Raw genomic sequence first — 20,696 nt, 5'->3', positions numbered from 1 at the left:
AGCTCACCCATTACAAGCACTTTTTCCTTGACATTTTTCTCAGGAACAATCAGAGGCAATTGTTAAACATCATGGTTGCCTAAGGCAGTAGGTAAGAGTTGGGGAAAACAATAATCTAATCAAAAAGCTTTAAAAAAGCAGATAACACATGAAATGCTTACAGTGAGTTTTTGTTTTTGTTTTTTGGGTTTTTTTTTTTTTTTTTTTTTTTTTTGAGACAGGGTTTCACTCTCATCACCCAGGCTAGAGTGTAATGGCATGATCTTGGCTCACTAAAACCTTTGCCTCCTGGGCTCAAGCAATCCTCCTGCCTCAGCCTCCTGAGTAGCTGGGACTACAAGTGTGTGGCACAACGCCAGGCTAATTTTGGTATATTTAGTAGAGATGGTGTTTTATTATGTTGTCCAGGTTGGTTTCAAACTCCTGACCTCAAGTGATCCACCCACCTCGGCCTCCCAAAGTTCTGGGATTACAGGTATGACCCACCATGCCTGGCTATAGTGAGGTATTAAAACATCTCATATATTCCAGGGTTCTGAAAGTCAATACCCATGTTTACAGCTGTGCACATTACCAGGACTGCATACAGACTAAAGATAAATGTGGAAAGGTCTTAAGCTATTACCTCTGGCTAACACTGAGACTCTGCACAAGCAGGGAGTGAAGGCTAAGTCAGACATGTAAACATCCTTGCTGAGATCACATAAACAGAGCCACTTTACAAAGACTGGAAGAATAATTGGTTCTGGGAATTTAATGTATCTCTGCCCAATCATTAAATGACTATTAAGTTAATTAAATAAGACTTCAGTGACCACACATGACAAAGAATACAGGCATTATAAAATTAGTTTTAAAGAGTAACTAAATAAAAACTAATAATAAAAATGAACAAAAAACTGTAAAAACCTGGGGAAAGTGGCAATCCGATTTCCATAATTGCCATATTTTTGTTTTACTATGAAAATGCTTTGATAGAAGTGATCATGTAGCAAGAAGAACAGCAAGTGCATGCACAGTAAGACATGGCTATCAGAATACGTTGTCAGTGAATAAAGAATTCATACTGCTTTTGTCCTTCACCCAGCAACAGAAGGCTCTCGGCCACCTCCTCCTTAGCTCACTTCTCAAATTCTCCCTCCTCAGCCATGGCATCTGGTACTATTGGTACTCAGACACCAGGTTGTTCATGTTGCTCTCAGCCTCAATGAACTCTATTTCATCCATGCCCTCACTCACATATGGGTTCAGGAAGGCCTTGCACCTAAACATGGCTGTGAACTGCTCTGAAATACACCTGAACAACTCCTGGATAGTAACGTTATTGCCAGTGAAGGTGGTGGGCATTTTTAGCCTTGGGGGTAAGATGTCACAGACGGCTATTTTCACACTGTGGGGGATCCAATCAGCAAAGTAGTTGCTGTACTTGTTTTGGACACTAAGCATTTGCTCATCTGCTTCCTCCATGGCCATGCGGCCCCTGAAAATGGCAGCACCACTAGGTAGCAGCCATGGTGAGGGTTGCAGGCAGCCATCACGTTCTTGGTGTCAAACATCTGCTGGGTGAGCTCAGCCGTGTCAAGGCTCAATATTGCTGGCTGCCCCAGCTGGTCAGTGAGGCAAAGCCAGGTAAGAAGAAGTGCAGGTGGGAAAATGGGGCTATGTTCATGGACAGTTTCTGCAGTCAGCATTTAGCTGGCCAGGAAAGTGCAGGCAGATGGTGACTCTAGTCATAGTGGCAGACACCAGGTGGTTTAGATCACTGTAAGGGGATGTGAGCAGCTTTAGGGTTTTGAAGCAGATGTTGTAGAGAGCTTCATTATAAAGGCATCATGTGTCTTCTGTGTTTTCTATGAGCTGATGGACTGAAAGGGTGGCATTATAGGGTTCCACAACCATGTCTAACACCTTGGACAAGAGCAGCACGCTGAATGGGTTTATGATCCTATATGGGCACTTCTCCTGGATATTGTTGACAAGAAGGGTACTCATCTGAGATGTAGTTCCTCCACTTAGGGAGTAGGTCAGCTGAAAACCCTGCAGGCAGTCACACTCTCAGCCTTCTTTGTCACAACATCCATCATCAACTCCACCAGCTATTTAAAATGTCCAGTTTTCAAACAAAAATTATGAGACATGCACAGAAATAATGTGGCATGACACATACACAGAGAAATTTAAGGTCAATAGGCAAGCCCATAGGTCAGACTAACTAGAAAAGACTTAATTGAACTATTTTTAAAATATTCAAAAAGAAAAAAGAAAAGTTTAAAAGCTAAAGGAATGTTTGCGAACAATATCTTACCAAATAGAGAAAGTCAGTAACGAGAAATTACATACAAAAATATATTCAAATAGAAATTCTGGAGCTTATACCTATAATAACTTAAAAATTACTAGAAAGGCTAAACAACCTATTTAAGAAACTAGAAGAAATAATAATGACAAGTGAATATGATGATAGATCAATTCATATTATACATTCTGAGGAATAAAAAGAAAAAACAATGAAGAAAAATGAACACATCACAGACCTATGGTGCATATTCAAAATGCTAGAGAAAAAATACAGTCAATAAACAATTATATATCCAGAAAACTATCTTTGAAAAAAAAAAAGAACTGATGACATTTTCCAAATAAACAAAAACTGAGAGAAGCCTTCACTAGAAAACTTACCCTCCAAAAAATACTAAAGGGATTTCCTTAGATTTAAATGAAAGAACACTAGGCAGTAATTAAAACCCACATAAAGAAATAAAAGGTACCAGTAAGAGCAACTCTACAGATAAATATAAAAGGCAGTTTAAATGCATTTTTATTTGTAACATTTTTCTACTCCTAATTTAAAAGACAAGTGCATAAGTTACTAATTATGAATTTGTTCTGAGATACAGACAATGTATAAGAAGATAATGTTTATGTTAATAGCAGTACAAAGGAGGGGAAAGAGAATGATATTTTCTATGATCTGAATGTTTGTGTACCCTCAAATTCATATGTTAAAATTGTGACCCCCAAAATGATGGTATTAGGATGGGTTAGAAGGAAAAGCCTTTAGAAGGTGGTTAGGTTATGAGGGCATAGCATCCATGAACGGGATCAGTATCTGTATAAAGAAGGCCCAAGAGAGCTGTCTTGCCTCTTCCACCATGTGAGGAGAGTGTGAAAAGGCACCACCTATGAATGTGAAAATTGGCCCTCAACAGACACTGTATTTGCTGGCACCTTGATATTGAATTTTTGAGCTTCTACAACTGTGATTAATAAATTTCTCTTGTTTATAAGCCATCCACTTTATGGTACTATGTTACAGCAGCCTGAATGGACTAAACAGAAAACTGGTATTGAAAGTAGGGTGCTAGTATAACAAATACCTAAAAATGTGGAAATGGCTGTGAAACTGGATAAGGGGTAGAAGCTAGAAGAGTATGTGGTACATGCTAAAAAAATCCTACATTGCTGTGAATAGATCATTAAGGGATGTTCTATTAAGAGCCTAGAAAGAAACTAGAAGAGCTAGAGCAAAAATCTCAAACTTCTTAGAGAATATTTAAATAATCACAAACAGTGTTAACAGATATATGAACACTAAAGGCTATGCTGATGAGTTTTTAGACAGAAATGATTAACATATTGCTGACAATTGGAGAAAAGTATATCTTTGTTGTAAAGAAGCAAAGAACACGACTGAATTGTGTTTCCGTCCAGGTGTTTTGTGGAAGGTAGAAACTTTTGCATGATGAAATTAGATATTTGGCGGCTGAGGACAGTCCTAAGTAAAGTGTTGAGGGTGTGGCTTTACTTTTCTCGATTACTACTAGAAAATTTAAGAAGAGAAAAATAATTTAAAGATGAATTTGTTAATCAAAAGGGAAGCAGAGTATACAGAATTGAAAAATTCTCAACCTGTTTATATTGTAAACAACAAAAATGAGAAAGCATGTTAAGGAAAAAACACCAAAGGTGTGGTCGAATGATTATTTGATAAGGAAATTAGTCACCCATCTAGACAGAATCTAAGCCCTATTTTCAAAGACAAAGGAAGAACGACCCAAAAGACAATTTAGAAATTATCAGGGCTGCCACTCCCATCACAGGCTCACAGTGCATAAGCCCTAAAAAGTATGGGGTCAATATAAAGAGTTTCCTTTAGGGCAATACCAAGAGGAGTTGTGGGAGTGGGAACGTTCTCATAGCTCCAGACTAATAAAGCCATTATCATGTGATCCCAGCCTCAGAGAATAGCAAGCATGCGAATCAGGCACAGACCTGCCATGAAGATGGGGGCCACTGCAAAGAACTGCTAAGAGAATAGGACCTAGACAGAAAGTTGCCTTGGAGGCAAGGTTGTCCAAAGCAGTAGAGGCAAGGCCACTGTCCCAGTGTGTCTGGAAGGCAGGACTCTCACATTAGTTGATTTGGAAGATGAAACCAGAGTCCCAGTAGTCCAGGAGGGCATAACCTCAAGTCAAAGAAATTTGTTCTCAAGACTTAAGATTTAATGTTGTCTGACTTTGGGTTTCAGGCTTACTTGGGACCTGTTACCTCCTTCTTCTTTCTCATTTCTCCCTTGTGGAATGGGAATGTATATCTTATGCCTGTCTCACCATTATATTTTAGAAGCACATAACTTTTCTTTCATTTCAAAAAAGTTAAGAAGTTCCACAGCTGGAGAAAAATTTGTTGCAGAATCAATTGTACCTTTAGTCTCACACATATTTGATTTGGATGATATTTAGATGAGACTGTGAAGTCTATACTTTTCAGTTAATGCCAGAACTAGTTAAAACCTTTGGGGATCCTTGGATGGAGTAAATGTATTTTTTATGTAAGAAGGACATGTATTTTGTGAGGGGCAGTGGCGGTATACTATGTTCTGAATGTTTTTGTTCCCCCAAAATTTATATGTTGAATTTCTAACCCCCTAGGATATACTATTAGAAGTTGGAGTTTGGGAAAGGTGACTAGGTCACAAGAGTGGAGGCCTCATGGATGGGAATAGGGCCCTAATAATATAGGCCTAAGAGAGACTCCACTGTGTCTTCTAGTATGTGAGGGCATAGCAAGAAGGCACTCTCTATAAGACAGAAAGCAGGACTTCACCAGACACTGAAATCTGCTGATGTCTTGATATTTGACTTCCCAGCCTCCAGATCTGTGACAGATAAATTTTGACTGTTTATAAGCTACTCAATGTATGATATTTTGTTATAAAAGACAAAAGGTACTAACACAGAGCTGTATAGAGGGAAAGTATTTGTATATAATTGAAATTAAGTTGTCATTAATCTAGACCAGATTGTTACTAATTAAAGTGCTAATTATAAGTGGCAGAATATCCATATACTAAAACTCAAAAATATTAATTCTTTACAATATTAATCCCTTCCCAAAAGTATTCTACAGTTTCAATTCAATCCCTATCAAAATATCAATGAGATTCTTCTCAAAGATAGAAAAAACAATTCTAAAATAGACAGTGGAACCACAAAAGACCCTAAATAACCAAAACAATCCTGAGCAAGAGAATAAAGTTGGAAGTATTACGTTGCCTAACTTCAAAACATACTATTAAGATATCATAACCACAAGAGTATGACACTGACATAAGAACAGATACAGAGGCCAATGGAACAGCATAGAGAATCCAGAAATAAATCCCCACATTTATAGTCTACTGACTTTCAACAAAATCCTGACAAGAACTAAGGGATAATTTGAACATCACCCTCTGAAGATTCACTAAAAATCAACTGACTAAAGGCATATTAATAGAAGAAGAGGCATACAAATGTATTTGTGTGCATGAAAATCATACAAGAACTCAAAAGAAGTGGCCTGATGGCCGAAGCTTTTATACTATTTATGTTACAGAATAAATGGGGGCTCATAGCAAAGATAAACTTATTATGTAGATTAAACCTCACAATTAGCAACCCTAACAGAGAATAGATAGTACATGTTTGTTTCAGACTTTTAGTAGTATCAGAATCTCAGTAGATCTTTCCTAGATCTAGACAACACAGAGCTTCAGAGAAAGCCGGGCTATATCAATGCAAATTTTCTTCTACATACGCGAATTTCCTACACAAAAGACAGCTTTTCAAGGCTACTTCTGTTGAGAGGTCCCCTGAACAAGCATCTCAAAATATGTTAAAAAGTATTTTTGGGGGCCGGGTGCCATGGCTCACGCCTGTAATCCTAGCATTTTGGGAGGCTGAGGTCAAGAGATAAAGATCATCCTGGCCAACATGGTGAAACCCCATCTCTACTAAAAATACAAAAATTAGCTGGGTGTAGTGGTGGGTGCCTGTAATCCCAGCTACTCAGGAGGCTGAGGCAGGAGAATCTCTTGAACCAGGGAGGCGGAGGATGCAGCAAGCAGAGATCACGCCACTGCACTCCAGCCTGGAGACAAAACAAGACACAGTCTCAAAAAAAAAAAAAAGTATTTTTTGGGGTAAAATGTTTTGGTTTCCTTCAGGTACCAAGAACATTCCTTTGGGAAAGGATACCCTCTTCAATAAATTGTGCTGAGAAAACTAGATATCCATATGCAGAAGAATAAAACTACACCCATATCTGTAACCATCTACAAAAATCAACTAAAAATTGCTAAAAACTTAAACATAAATGCAAAACTGTATTACTAATTGGTGAAAACATGAAAGAAATGCTTCACAACATTGGTCTTGGCAAAGATCTTTTAAATAAAACTTCACAAGTACAAGCAATAAAAGACAATACAGACACATGTAATAATATCAAACTAAAACACTTATGCACAGCAAAGAATACAATCAACAGAGTGAAGAGAAAACCAACAGAATGGGAAAAATATTTGCAAACTTTTAATCTAAAATTAATATTTAGAATATTTAAGGACTCAAATAACAGCAAAACAACAAATAACCTAATTTAAAAATGGGCAAATGAGCTGAATAGACATTTCTCACAAGATGACATACAAATAGCCAACAGGTATATGAAAAAATTTCAATATCACTAATTCTCAGGAAAATGTAAATCAGAACCACAATGAAATATTATCCCACCTCAGTAAGAATGACTATCATCAAAAAAAACAAAAATAACAAATGCTGGTGAGGATGTGGAGAAAGGTGAACTCTTATATACTCTTGCTGGGAATATAAATTATGGAATACAATACGAAGCTTTCTCAATAAACTAAAAATAGAACTACCATACAATCCAGCAATCCCACTACTGGATATATATCCAAAGGAAACAAAATCAGTATGTCAAAGAGATATCTATCTACACTCCCATGTTCATGATGGCACTATTCTCAATAGCCAAAATATGGAATCAACCTGATTCTTAATAAAAAGATGAATAAATCAAGAAAATGTCTTATATATACAAAATGGAATACTATTCAGCTACAAAAAGAATAAAATTCTGCCATTTCTGACAACATGAATGAACCTGAAAAAATTATGTTAAATGATATAATCCAGGCACACAAAAACAAATACTGCATGATCTCACTCACATGTGGAATCTAAAAAGTATTGATATCAGAAATAGAGTAGAATAATGGTTACTAGAGGCTGGGAAGTGTGTTGGAAGGAGGATAACCAGAGGTTGTTAAACAAAGGCAAAATTACAGTTAGTTAGAAGTAATAAGTTCTAGTGTTCTATAGAACTACAGGGTGACTGTAATTAACACTTTATTGCATATTTTCAAATAGCTAGACAGCAAATTTTGAATGTTCCTAACACAAATAAAAGATACATAGTTTAGATGAGAGATACGCTAATTGCCCTGATTTAATTATTACTTGTTTTATACAAGTACTTAAATATTACACTGTACCCCATAAATATCTACAATTATTATGGTAAATTAAAAATATTAATCAAAGCAAAAAAGAAAGCTGAAAAATTACAGTAACAATAAAAGTTCTCAGGAGTCTAGTCCTGAAACTGAAAATCTGTTAAAGGCAATTGGCTTCATTAAGTGCATGTGAAAGATACAAAGTGACTCAGGAAGTATGGTTATCACCAGTATAAGAGGATTTTTACTTTCTTCAAATAATATACATGGAAATAGATGTTTTTATACATGATCATATTTTAATCCTATTGTTATCTTTTCGTATATATGTAAAAATGCAGTGCCAACTCAAAAGTAGGCTTATAAAAGAGAAACGAGGGCCGGGTGAGGTGGCTCATGCCTCTAATCCTAGCACTTTGGGAGGTCGAGGCAGGCTGATCACGAGTTCAGGAGATCGAGACCATCCTGGCCAACATGGTGAAACCTCGTCTCTATTAAAAATACAAAAATTAGCTGGGCTTGGTGGCGCGTGCCTGTAATCCCAGCTACTCGGGAGCCTGAGGCAGGAGAATTGCTTGAACCAGGGAGTCAGAGGTTGCGGTGAGCCGAGGTCGTGCCACTGCACTCCAGCCTGGCAACAGAGGGAGATTCCGTCTCAAAAAAAAAAAAAAAAGAGAGAGAGAGAAACGATTATGTGAACATGGAAATCTATTTCCTTAAGTTTATGTGTGTGGATGTGTATGAATGTGAGTACCAACATGTGTGTAAGAGAGAAAATGAACATAAAAATCTTTCTTGGAAGAATAATGCAAGTAAGTGTTGCTTGAGACTTCTAAGAATATGGGATATTTAGCTGAAATAAAGAGATCAAATACATGATCCTCAGACTTTGTACCCCTTCATTCACATATTTGCTTTGGTATTAGCAAATTAGCCTCAACTCTTTCCCAAGAGATACTAGAAGTCTGGAAAGAGATCATAGTTTGTGTAATCTCTAATATAATACTTGAGATTTTTGTCGTTGTAATTTGTTTGTTTGTTTTTGCAGTTTAACTTACTTTGTGTCAGGCACTGTTCTAATCACTTGGAATACATAATTGAGCTAAACAACCAAAGTGTCTGTCCTCATGCAGCTTAGATTCCAGGCCTGAAAGAATAAATACAATAACAACAAGCAAAATTAATGAGTAAATTCCATAGTATATTTTAAGATGATAAATGCTGAAAACAAAAAAGTAAGAAAAAGTAATGCAGAAGGGTAAGGGAAATACTAAGTGCTGGGGGTGGAAATGTGAGTCAAGTTACAATTTTTAAAAGATTGAGTATTCTTCACTGAGAAGGAAATCGTTCAGCCAAATTCCCAAGGGAGATGAGGGTGTTAGCCATTCAGAGATCTAGAGAAAGAGAGTCCTTGACAAAGTGAACAATGGGTGAAAAAGCCTTAAGGCCAGAAATTACCTGGCATGTCGAAGGACCAAGAAGAAGGGCAATGTGCCTGGATCAGATTTGTTGCTTTTCAGAAAAAATGTATCTTCTTCTCATTGGTATAAAATACAAAGACATGTCTCTTTGTGAGAATGCAAGACCGTAGAGAGCATCTATCATAAGAAAAACATAATCTTATCATAGTCATAACCCTATCAGAGGTAAACAAGATGAAGTTTGTAGACAATTGGAAATAAAATGAGGTATTATATTCTTTCTTACGTATTATAAATTTTAAAAATACAATCACCTTAACAGATGCAGAAAATTGCGTTTAACAATATTGAACATATCTTCATGGTAAATATATCTTAGTAAAATCCAATTACAAAGGATTTTCTTAGTCCCTTAATGGGTATCTACAAAGAACCTATAACATATATTAATACCACATCTAGTAATAAAATGATGAAACTTTTTTCTGTTTAGATGAGGCATAAGATAAGAATATATATTATTGTCATTTTAATTCAGCCTTGCTCTGGAGGCTTTGGTCAATGCCATATGAAAAGATGCTCACTACCAAATTCATGATCTGCCCACACCAAATATTTCCTTTTTCCTTTGTTCAGTCAATTATTTCAGTCAATTGTAGTAGCATCCTATTGCATAAGCTCTAATTTAGGTGTCATCCTTCATATCTTCCTTTTACTCACTCCCATATTCAGTCCGTCACAAAGTCAGATTATTTATACCTAAATGAACATGTCTCATATCTATCTACTTTTCTACAACTTCATGACCACTATATTTTTCTTAGTTATTATTTCTTACCTCGACTAGCACAATAACATCTTAAAATGTCCAACAGTTAGCTGCATTGATTCTTGACCCTTTTGTCAATGTGACTATTTAAAACACAAATCAAATTGTTAATGGATTTTCATTGCACTTAGGATGGAAAAAAAAAATCCTGCATGGTCTAGTCCTTAGATATTTCTGCAGTCTCACCTTTCCCCACCTTTTACAGTTGCATGAATACTGACTTTCTTTCATGCTATCTTACTTACCTCTCTCCTTCTTGACTTTACCTATGCTATTCCATCTGCCTGGAAGACACTTCCTTCCCCTTTCATTAGTAAACTTCTACTTAACTTTAAAAAACTCACTGGCTGTCGTAAATCTTCCCTGACCTTCTCTACTAGGTTGAGTACCTAAAAAAGGATCTCATAGCACCATGTACCTCCCCTGCATAGCACCTATCACATATGCAATTTTATATGTTTATATGAATCCTTGATTAATGTCCACATTTTTTGTAGAATGCATATTCCATAAAGGCAAAAGCTCTGTTTTACTTAACATTGTATTTTTTTGCACCTAGCATTTCCTGATACCTAATCAGTATTTGAAAATATTTGTTGAACATATAAATGAATGAAGACATATAGAAGTTTTACCTACTCAAGACCATGGCAGACTATATGTTCCTTAAGAGCAGGAACGATGTACTTATCTGTAAATCCATGGTGGCTTGGATTTTTTTTGGGGGGGGGGCATTTATTACTGCTTAGTATATAATTGCTGCCTTTAGAAAAACAATCCCATGGCCCATCTAACAAGAATTGCAAATAATGCCTTTCTGTTAAGTCTTCAAGTAGAAAATCTTAAAAAAGAATAAGGAAGAAAGAAGAGCAAATTAGCAACAAAGAAAGTACCAGATAATTCACAGACTACCACAGTAATGTGGAAGGCAGAAATATTACTTACAGACACAGATTTCTATATATTTTAGTGAATAGAATGTGCTCAATAAACATGTCAATTCTATTATTTCAACAAAACCTATTAAGTATATCCTCATAAGCATCACAGAGGTTTTCTTAACGGGTGAATATTTTTGGTTCAAAAGAAGCAGCCTCAAAAATTTCTGTGCTGTGAACATTGTCAATACCTCATTCTTAGCACTTACCATCTCTGTGCACACCAGCCAGACTTCCAGGAATTGTGACTGTTTGCTAAGAAGTTTCTCTGGTCTCTGGAGTTCACTTTGCGAATATGTAGGGCAAGACAGACATTCTGGAGAGTTAACAGCCCCCAGGAGTAGCCCTTAACCAATTACTGGTGAGAGTTGGTGAATAAAAACCCCACCTGACCAAGTTACTTGAGTGGAGAAACTGAAATTTTAAGCTGGCTCTCAGGGTTCCCCCGTGCTATTAAGCTTAAATTGCCATCGTTGTAACTTGCTTCAAGGTGCATGCTTCATTGACTTTTTTCCAACGTCTGTCTCATTTCTTCACTTTCTTACTAGAGCTTCTGGATATCCTAACCAAAATAAATTACTTGTGTTTGCATCCTGGTCTCAGGATCTTTCTTTGGAAGAACCCAAAGTAAGATATTTTACTTGAAGTTATGTTTAAAAAAGCTTATAAATGACCAAGTTTTCCATCTCACTCCACTTCCAGAACAACCTAGATAAGTGGATTTGAAAGACTAAAGATGTCAGAGAGCTACCAAATCAGGCAGAACCTGAATAGCTATTAATAGCTATTATTATTTCCGGGTATTACTTTGTAATTCATTTATTCCTTTATCAAAATTTCACTGACTATATACTACACAATAGGTACTTTGCCAATTACAGAGACTACAATATTGAATAAAAAGTGAATCTTTCTTTTTTTTGACATATATAACCACTTTTATTTTCTTTCTTTCTTTCTTTCTTTATTTTATTATACTTTAAGTTTTAGGGTACATGTGCACATTGTGCAGGTTAGTCACATATATATACATGTGCCATGTTGGTGTGCTGCACCCATTAACTCTTTATTTAACATTAGGTATATCTCCTAATGCTATCCCTCACCCCTCCCCCCACCCCACAACAGGCCCTGGTGTGTGATGTTCCCCTTCTTGTGTCCATGTGTTCTCATTGTTCAATTCCCACCTATGAGTGAGAACATGCGGTGTTTGGTTTTGTGTCCTTGCGATAGTTTGCTGAGAATGATGGTTTCCAACTTCATCTATGTCCCTACAAACGACATGAACTCATCAGTTTTTATGGCTGCATAGTATTCCATGGTGTATTTGTGCCACATTTTCTTAATCCAATCTATCATTGTTGGACATTTGGGTTGGTTCCAAGTCTTTGCTATTGTGAATAGTGCCACAATAAACATACATGTGCATGTGTCTTTCTAGCAGCAAGATTAATAATCCTTTGAGTATATACCCAGTAATGGGATGGCTGGGTCAAATGGTATTTCTAGTTCTAGATCCCTGAGGAATCGCCACACTGACTTCCACAAGGGTTGAACTAGTTTACAGTCCCACCAACAGTGTAAAAGTGTTCCTATTTCTCCACATCCTCTCCAGCACCTGTTGTTTCCTGACTTTTTAATGATCACCATTCTAACTGGTGTGAGATGGTAACTCATTGTGGTTTTGATTTGAATTTCTCTGATGGCCAGTGATGATGAGCATTTTTTCATGTGTCTTTTGGCTGCATAAATGTCTTCTTTTGAGAAGAGTCTGTTCATAACCTTTGCCCACCTTTTGATGGGGTTGTTTGTTTTTTCCTTGTAAATTTGTTTGAGTTCATTGTAGATTCTGGATATTAGCCCTTTGACAGATGGGTAGATTGCAAAAATTTTTTCCCATTCTGTAGGTTGCCTGTTCACTCTGATGGTAGTTTCTTTTGCTGTGCAAAAGCTCTTTAGTTTAATTAGATCCCATTTGTCAATTTTGGCTTTTGTTGCCATTGCTTTTTGGTGTTTTAGACATGAAGTCCTTGCCCATGCCTATGTCCTGAATGGTATTGCCTAGGTTTTCTTCTAGGGTTTTATGGTTTTAGGTCTAACATTTAAGTCTTTAATCCATCTTGAATTAATTTTTGTATAAGGTGTAAGGAAGGGATCCAGTTTGAGCTTTCTACACATGAGTAGCTAGTTTTCCCAGCACCATTTATTAAATAGTGAATCATTTCCCCATTTCTTGTTTTTCTCAGGTTTGTCAAAGATCAGATGGTTGTAGATATGTGGCATTATTTCTGAGGGCTCCGTTCTGTTCTGTTCCATTGGTCTACATCTCTGTTTTGGTACCAGTACCATGCTGTTTTGGTTACTGTAGCCTTGTAGTATAGTTTGAAGACAGGTAGCGTGATGCCTCCAGCTTTGTTCTTTTGGCTTAGGATTGACTTGGCGATGCGGGCTCTTTTTTGGTTCCATATGAACTTTAAAGTAGTTTTTTTCCAATTCTGTGAAGAAAATCATTGGTAGCTTGATGGGGATGGCATAGAATCGATAAATTACCTTGGGCAGTATGGCCATTTTCACGATATTGGTGAATGTTTCTTTTAAGAAGCTTAGTGTCAGTTGAAAAGATAAATATGTAAGCAAATAATTAAAATAAATTAAATAATATTGGGCAGAGTATCTCCAGAGGATTGTGGGTACCCTGGGTCAAGTATTTCTAAGAAAGTGCTCAGAGAAGGTTTGATAGCACTTATGTTTGAATAGAGTTTTGTGAGCTGAATGGAAATTTCCCAGGTGAAACAACTTAATCTATAGTTTTAGTTGAAAGATATTTCTGTGTTTTATTATTGAAATACATAACACATTACTAAAATTCTACTAAATTCATGTCTGCAAAATAATGTAGAGTATTTAGCCCAGTAACTGATGCAAATCACATACAAGATTTATTAAAACAGAATTTATTATTTTTAAAATGACAGAAATGAAGTGTGAGTGCCAAACAAAGTAAGCCTATTTCATTTGGAAAACATTAGGTAATCAATGTTAAAATAACTGATTAAATTAAACAATGAAATCTGTTACGACTGTCTAAGGATGATATTCAGAGCATTAGATGCATCAGACACCAAGTGTTAACAATATTTTAGCAGGCTTTTTTCTTACAGACATTGAAGGAGATTGACATCCCTAGCTCACAGTCACATAAAGGAGCTTATTTCAAGTCAATGTCCCCCAAATCTCTCTAGTTGGTGATATTTCTATCCACCTTGGGGGCTATTAATTCAGTGAGAAGACTGTTATTATTACAGATTTTTAAATGTTTTTAATTTTTAATTTTTGTGGGTATATAGTAGGTGTATGTATTTATGGGTATGTGAGATATTTTAATACAGGTATGCAATGTGAAATAAGCGCATTATGAAGAATGAAGAATCCATACCCTCAAGCACTTATCCTTTGAGTTATAAACAATCCAGTTAAACTCTTTAAGTTATTTTAAAATATATAATGAAGTTGTTATTGACTATAGTCACCCTGTTGTGCTACCAAAGAGTAGGTCTTATTCATTCTTTCTATTTTTTTGTACTCATTAACTATCCGCACCTCCCCAACCCACCCACCCACACACTACCCTTCCCAGCCTCTGGTAACCATCCTTCTGCTCTCTATGTCCATGAGTTCAATTGTTTGATTTTTAGATCCCAGAAAAAAAGTGAGGACATGTGATAGCTGTCTTTCTGTGCCTGGTGTATTTTACTTAATGAACTTCAGTTCCATATATATTGTTGCAAATGATAAAATCTCATTCTTTGTATGGTTGAATAGTACTCCATTGTGTATATGTATCACCTCTTCTTTATCCATTATCTTTTGATGGACACTTAGGTGGCTTCCAAATCTTGGCTATTGTAAACAGTGCTGCAACAAACGTAGGAGTGCAGATTTCTCTTAAATATACTGATGTTTTTTCTTTTGGGTATACACCCAGCAGTGGGATTACTGGATCATTTGGCAGCTCAATTTTTACTTTTCTGAGGAACCTCCAAACTGTTCTGTTGCTATAAAGATACCTGAAAATATGAAAGCAACTTTGGAAGTTGGTAACAGGCAAAGGTTGTAAGAATTTGGAGGGCTCAGAAGACAGAAACATGAGGGAAAGTTTGGAATTCTTTAGAGATTAGATAAATGATCTTGAAAAAAATTCTGATAGTAATATGGATAGTGAAGTACAGGCTGATGAGGTCTCAGATGAAAATGAAAATATACTGGGAACTGAAGCAAAGGTCACCCTTGCTGTGCCTTAGCAAAAAACTTGACTGTATTCTGTTTATACTCTAGCAATCTATGGAAGTTTGAGCTTCAAAATGATGACTTGGGGGTATCTGGCAGAAAAAAATATCTAAGTAGCAAAGCATTCAAGATGTGGCCTCTCTGCTTCTAACAACCTATGCTCAGATGTTGGAGCAAAGAAATCACCTAAAGCTGGAACTTATATTTAAAACAAAAGCAGAGCACACGTTTGGAAAATTTGTAGCCTAGCCGTGTGTTAGAAAAGAAAAGCCCATTTTCAAGGGAAGAATTCAAGCAGACTGTGGAGCAACCACTGGCTAGAAAAATTAGCACAATGAGAGTCCTAGTGCTAACATCCAAGATAATGGGAAAAAAGGCCTAAAAGGCATTTCCGAGATTTTCAAGGCAGCCTCTCCCATCACAGGCCCAGAGGCTAAGAGGAAAGAATGGTTTCAAGGGCCAGGCCTGGGTTCCCACTGCCTTATGCAGCCTCAAGACACTACTTCCCATATCCTGGTTGCTCTGGCTCTAGCCTCAGCTCAAAGTCCTCCAGATACAGCTCAGGCTGCCATCCCAGAGGTTACAAGCCATAAGCTTTGGTGGCTTCTATGTGGTGTTAAGCCTACATGGACACAAAATGCAAGAGTAAAGGAGGCTTGGAAACCTCCACCTAGATTTCAGAGGATGTATAGAAGTTTGGGTGCCCAGGCAGAAGCCGGCTGCAGGAGTAAAAACCCTACAGGGAGCCTGTCCTAGGGCAGGGGCAAGGAAAATATGGGGTTGAATTCCCCACACAGAGTCCACAGTGGGCACTGCTTAGTGGAGCTGTGGAAATGGGGCCACCACCTTCCAGTCCTGGGAATGGTAGGTTCACTGGCAGCTTGCATCTTGAGCCCAGAAAAGCCACAGGCACTGAACACCAACCTATTAGAGCAGTTACATGTGCTGCATCCTGCAAAGCTACAGAGGCAGAACTTCCCATGGCCTTGGGAGTCCACCATTTGCACCAGTGTGCCTTGGATGCAGGACATGGAGTCAAAGGAGATTATTTCGGAGCTTTAAGATTCAATGCCTCCCCTGCTGGGTTTCAGACTTTTGTGAGGCCAATTTCTCCCTTTCAGAATAGGAATGCTTACCTAATGCCTGTACCACCATTGTATCTTGTAAATAATTATTTTTGATCTTACATGGTAATAGGTAGAAGGAACTTGGATCTCAGATGAGAGTTTTGACTTTGGGAGTTTTGAGTTTGGGCTGAAACAAGTTAGGACATTGGAGGACTATTGAGAAGAAGTGATTGTATTTTGCAAAATGTGAAGAACATGAGATTTGGGGGACCAGGGTCAGTATGATATGCTTTGGATATTTGTGCCCTCCAAATTTCATGTTGAAATGTAATCCACAGTGTTGGAGGTAGGGCCTGGTGGGAGGTGTTTGGATCATGGGAGTGGATCACACATGAATAGTGAGGCGCTGCTCTCACAATAGTGAGTTTTCACTAGATCTGGTTATTCAAAAGTGTGTGGCACCACCCCCTTTCTCTCTTTTTCCCTCTCTCACATGTGAGATGCTTGCTACCCCTTCACTTTCTGCCATAATTAGAAGCTTATTGAGGTCTCCACCAGTAGCTGATGCCAGCACCATGCTTCTTGTACTGTCTGCAGAACTTTGAGTCAGTTAAACCTCTTTTTAAAAAATAAATTACCCAGCCGCAGGTATTTTTATAGTGATTCAAAAATGGCCTAACACACTTAACACACTGCTATAATCACTTTGAACATGTTTTTCTCATTTCCTCCTTTTTTTCCTTTTTCTTTTTTTTTTTTTTTCAGATTCATGTGGTTGGAAATTTCTCTCTTCTTAAGAAATAAAACAAAATTCAGAAGTTTCTTTATGCATGTAAAATTAATTTCAAATTCCTAAGAAAGATAGTCAAGCCCCACTGCATCTTACCAACTCCCTTTTGAATCTTGTTCCCCAGTACACTTCTTCCCACTCATGACCTCTTTATTCCAATGCACTTATACACATTACACTTGAGCTCTCTTGACTTTTTTGTCTTTCTCCAAATATTCAATTAACTTTCCTTTAATTATTATGTAATTCATTTAGAAAATATTTACATAGTGATTGTTATGTGCTAGGTACTTTGCTAGAATACTGAGGATATAGTGAGAGAAAAAGATGACAATGTTTCTCCCTTCGAAAAGCTTATATTTTAGTGTAATATGAAGATAAACAAGCAATTATAGTATCATATAAAAAACTCTAACATGGAGCAGTAAAGTACATTATTGGGGAAAATGGCAGATAGAAGGCAGGACTACATTGCAGCTCCCACTCAGATGGACAGAGCAGCTTGTGGAGACTCACATCATGAACTTTTTCTCCCATAAATACCACAGGAACATACAAGGAAAGCCGAGAGAATCCACGGATCCTTTGACGGAAGCAGATTGCTCCTGCAGGGCCTTAGAGACAGTCCAAAAACTGTGAGTGCCCGAAGTATAAAAGTGTGAAAGGAGTATCATGTGCGCATGAACACACACCCTCACGGGGGAGCCTGAAGGTCCAGATTTGGCCTTATTTGGAGCTGAGACAATTTAGGAGAACTCAGTGAAATACAGGGGTAGAAGAATCAGTGAGAAGAGACATGTGGGCTCTCTCAGTCCCCAGGGATGCCATTTCTGACTTTGTCTTGCAGAAGTCCTATAGGAGGGCTGCCGGAGGAACTGGAAAAAGACCACACGGAGAGAAAACTTCCAATTGAACTTTGTAACAATTTTGACCAAACATAGTATCCTGGACAAAACTCAGTCTGGTATGCAGACATAGCACAGAAGCCAAGCCCTGCTTGCTTTCACAGCTTGGAGGCTGGTAGACTGGGGCAAGTTTTCAGTTCTGCTCACCCACTGCCTGGAAACAAACTTAGAGCTGTTGGAGCAGGCAAAATAGGAGTGAGACCAGTCTTTTTGTCTGCGTGACAGCTGGGTGAGGGCTGTAACTGCTAACTTTCCCCTATTTTCCTGGTGACCTGCATGACACAATGAGGCAGCTATAGTCCCCCTGGGAACATAAATCCATTGGCCTGAGAACCACACCCTCATCCCCCAAAGCAGCTGCAACAAGCACTGCCCAAAGAGAGTCTGGGCTTACATATGCCTAACCCTGCCCCTACCTGATGGTCTTACTTTACCTACCGTGGTAGCCAAAGGCAAAGAACATATTCTCCTGGGAGCTCTAGGACCTCACCCATAGCCTGATTATCCCTATGCTACCACAGCTGATGCTCTTTTGAAAGCACAATATCCTGGAAGGATGCCAACCAGCACAAAACTAGTGCAATAAACAAAACTACATCTAAGGACCCTCAGAGAGTCAATTTCACTCCCCTACCACCGCCATCAGAACAGGTGCTGCTATTCGTGGCTGAGAAACCTGAAGACAGTTCACATCACAGGATACTGTGTAGACACCCCCTAGTACAAGCCTGAAACTTGGTAGCTCCACTGGGTGGCTAGATCCAGAAAAGAAATAACAATCACTACAGTTAAGCTCTCAGGAAACCACATCCCAAGGAAAAGAGTGAAATCACTACATCAAGGAAGCACCCCAGGGAAAAAAAAATTCTGAACAGCAGCCCTTGAGTCCCAGATCTTCCCTGTGACATAGTCTATACCCAAATGAAAAAGAATCAGAAAAAGAATTCTGGTAATATGACCAAAAAAAGTTTTTTAACAGCCCCAAAAGATCACACTAGCTCTCCAGCAATGGACTGAAATCAAGAAGAAATCCCTGAATTGCCAGAAAAAGATTTCAGAAGGTCAATTAGTAAGCTAATCAAGGAGGCATAAGAGAAGGGTGAAGCCCAACTTGATGAAATAAAAAAAAAAGATACAAGATACAAAGGGAAAAATCTTCAGTAGAATAGATAGCATAAATAAAAAAACAATCACAACTACTAGAAATAAGGAACACACTTAGAGAAATACAAAATGCACTAGAAAGTCTCAGCAATAGAATTGAATAAGCAGAAGAAGGAACTTCAGAGCTCAAAGACAAGGTTTCCAATATCACCCAATCCAACAAAGACAAAGAAAAAAAGAGTTTAAAAAATAAACAAAGCCTCCAAGAAGTTTGGGACTATGTTAAACAACCAAACCTAAGAATAACCAGTGTTCTGAGGAAGAAGAGAAATCTAAAAGTTTGGAAAACATATTTGAGGGAATAATTGAGGAAAACTTCCCTGGCCTTGCTAGAGATCTAGACATCCAAATACAAGAAACTCAAAGAACACCTGGAAAATTTATCTCAAATACATCATCACCTAGGGACAGAGTAATCAGGTTATATAAATTCAAGATGAAGAAAAGAATCTTAAGAGCTGTGTGGCAAAACCACCAGGTAACTTACAAAAGAAACTTATCAGATTAGCAGCAGATTTATCAGCAGAAACCCTACAAGCTAGAAGAGATTGGGGCCCTATCTTCAGCCTCCTTAAACAAAACAATTATCAGCCAAGAATTTTGCATCCATTGAAACTAAGCTTCATAAATGAAGGCAAGACACAGTCTTTTTTAGACAAACAAATGCTGAGAGAATTCACTGCTATGAAACCAGCACTACGAGAACTGCTAAAAGGATCTCTAAATCTTGAAACAAATTCTCAAAATACACAAAAATAGAATCTCTTTAAAACATAAATATCACAGGACCAATAAAACAGAAAGACAATAAGGAAATAAAAAAGCAGCAAGGTATTCAGGCAACAAATAGCATGACAAATAGAATGGTACTTTACATTTCAATATTAATGTTGAATTTAAATGGCCTAAATGCTCCATTTAAAAGATACACAATAACAGAATGGATAAGAATTCACCAACCAAGTATCTTCTGTCTTCAAGAGACTCACCTAATACATAACAACTCACATAAACTTAAAGTAAAGAGGTGGAAAATGATATTCCATGCAAATGGACACCAAAAGCAAGCAGAAGTAGCAATTATTATATCAGACAAAACAAACTTTAAAACAGGCAGCAGTTAAGAAAGACAAAGAGAGACATTATATAATGATAAAAGGACTAGTCCAACAAGAAAATATCACAATTCTAAATATGTATGCACCTAACAGTGGAAGTCCAAAATTTATAAAACAATTACTATTAGACCTAAGAAATGAGATAGACAGATACACAGTAATAGTAGGAGACTTCAGTACTTCACTGACAGCACCAGACAGGTCATCAAGACAGAAAGTCAACAAAGGAACAGTGAACTGAAATTATACTGTAGAACAAATAGACTTAACAGATGTGTATGAAACATTCTACCCCAAACTGCAGAATATACACTTTATTCATCAGCACATGATATATTCAATAGACCATATGATAGTCCACAAAACAAGTTTC

The 20,696-nt window shown here is 37.4% G+C and overlaps 1 pseudogene; it reads right to left on the bottom strand.

Moving 5' to 3' along the window:
- Positions 1–1,161: 1,161 nt before the first annotated feature.
- LOC100974170 (tubulin beta chain-like) overlaps positions 1,162–20,696 on the bottom strand; it is a 62,182-nt pseudogene continuing 42,647 nt past the window's right edge.

The sequence above is a fragment of the Pan paniscus genome, chromosome X (genome assembly GCF_029289425.2).
Source record: "Pan paniscus chromosome X, NHGRI_mPanPan1-v2.0_pri, whole genome shotgun sequence".
Classification (NCBI taxonomy): domain Eukaryota; kingdom Metazoa; phylum Chordata; class Mammalia; order Primates; family Hominidae; genus Pan; species Pan paniscus.
Note: the sequence above shows the minus strand (reverse complement) of the source record. Positions and strands in the feature narration are given on the sequence as shown.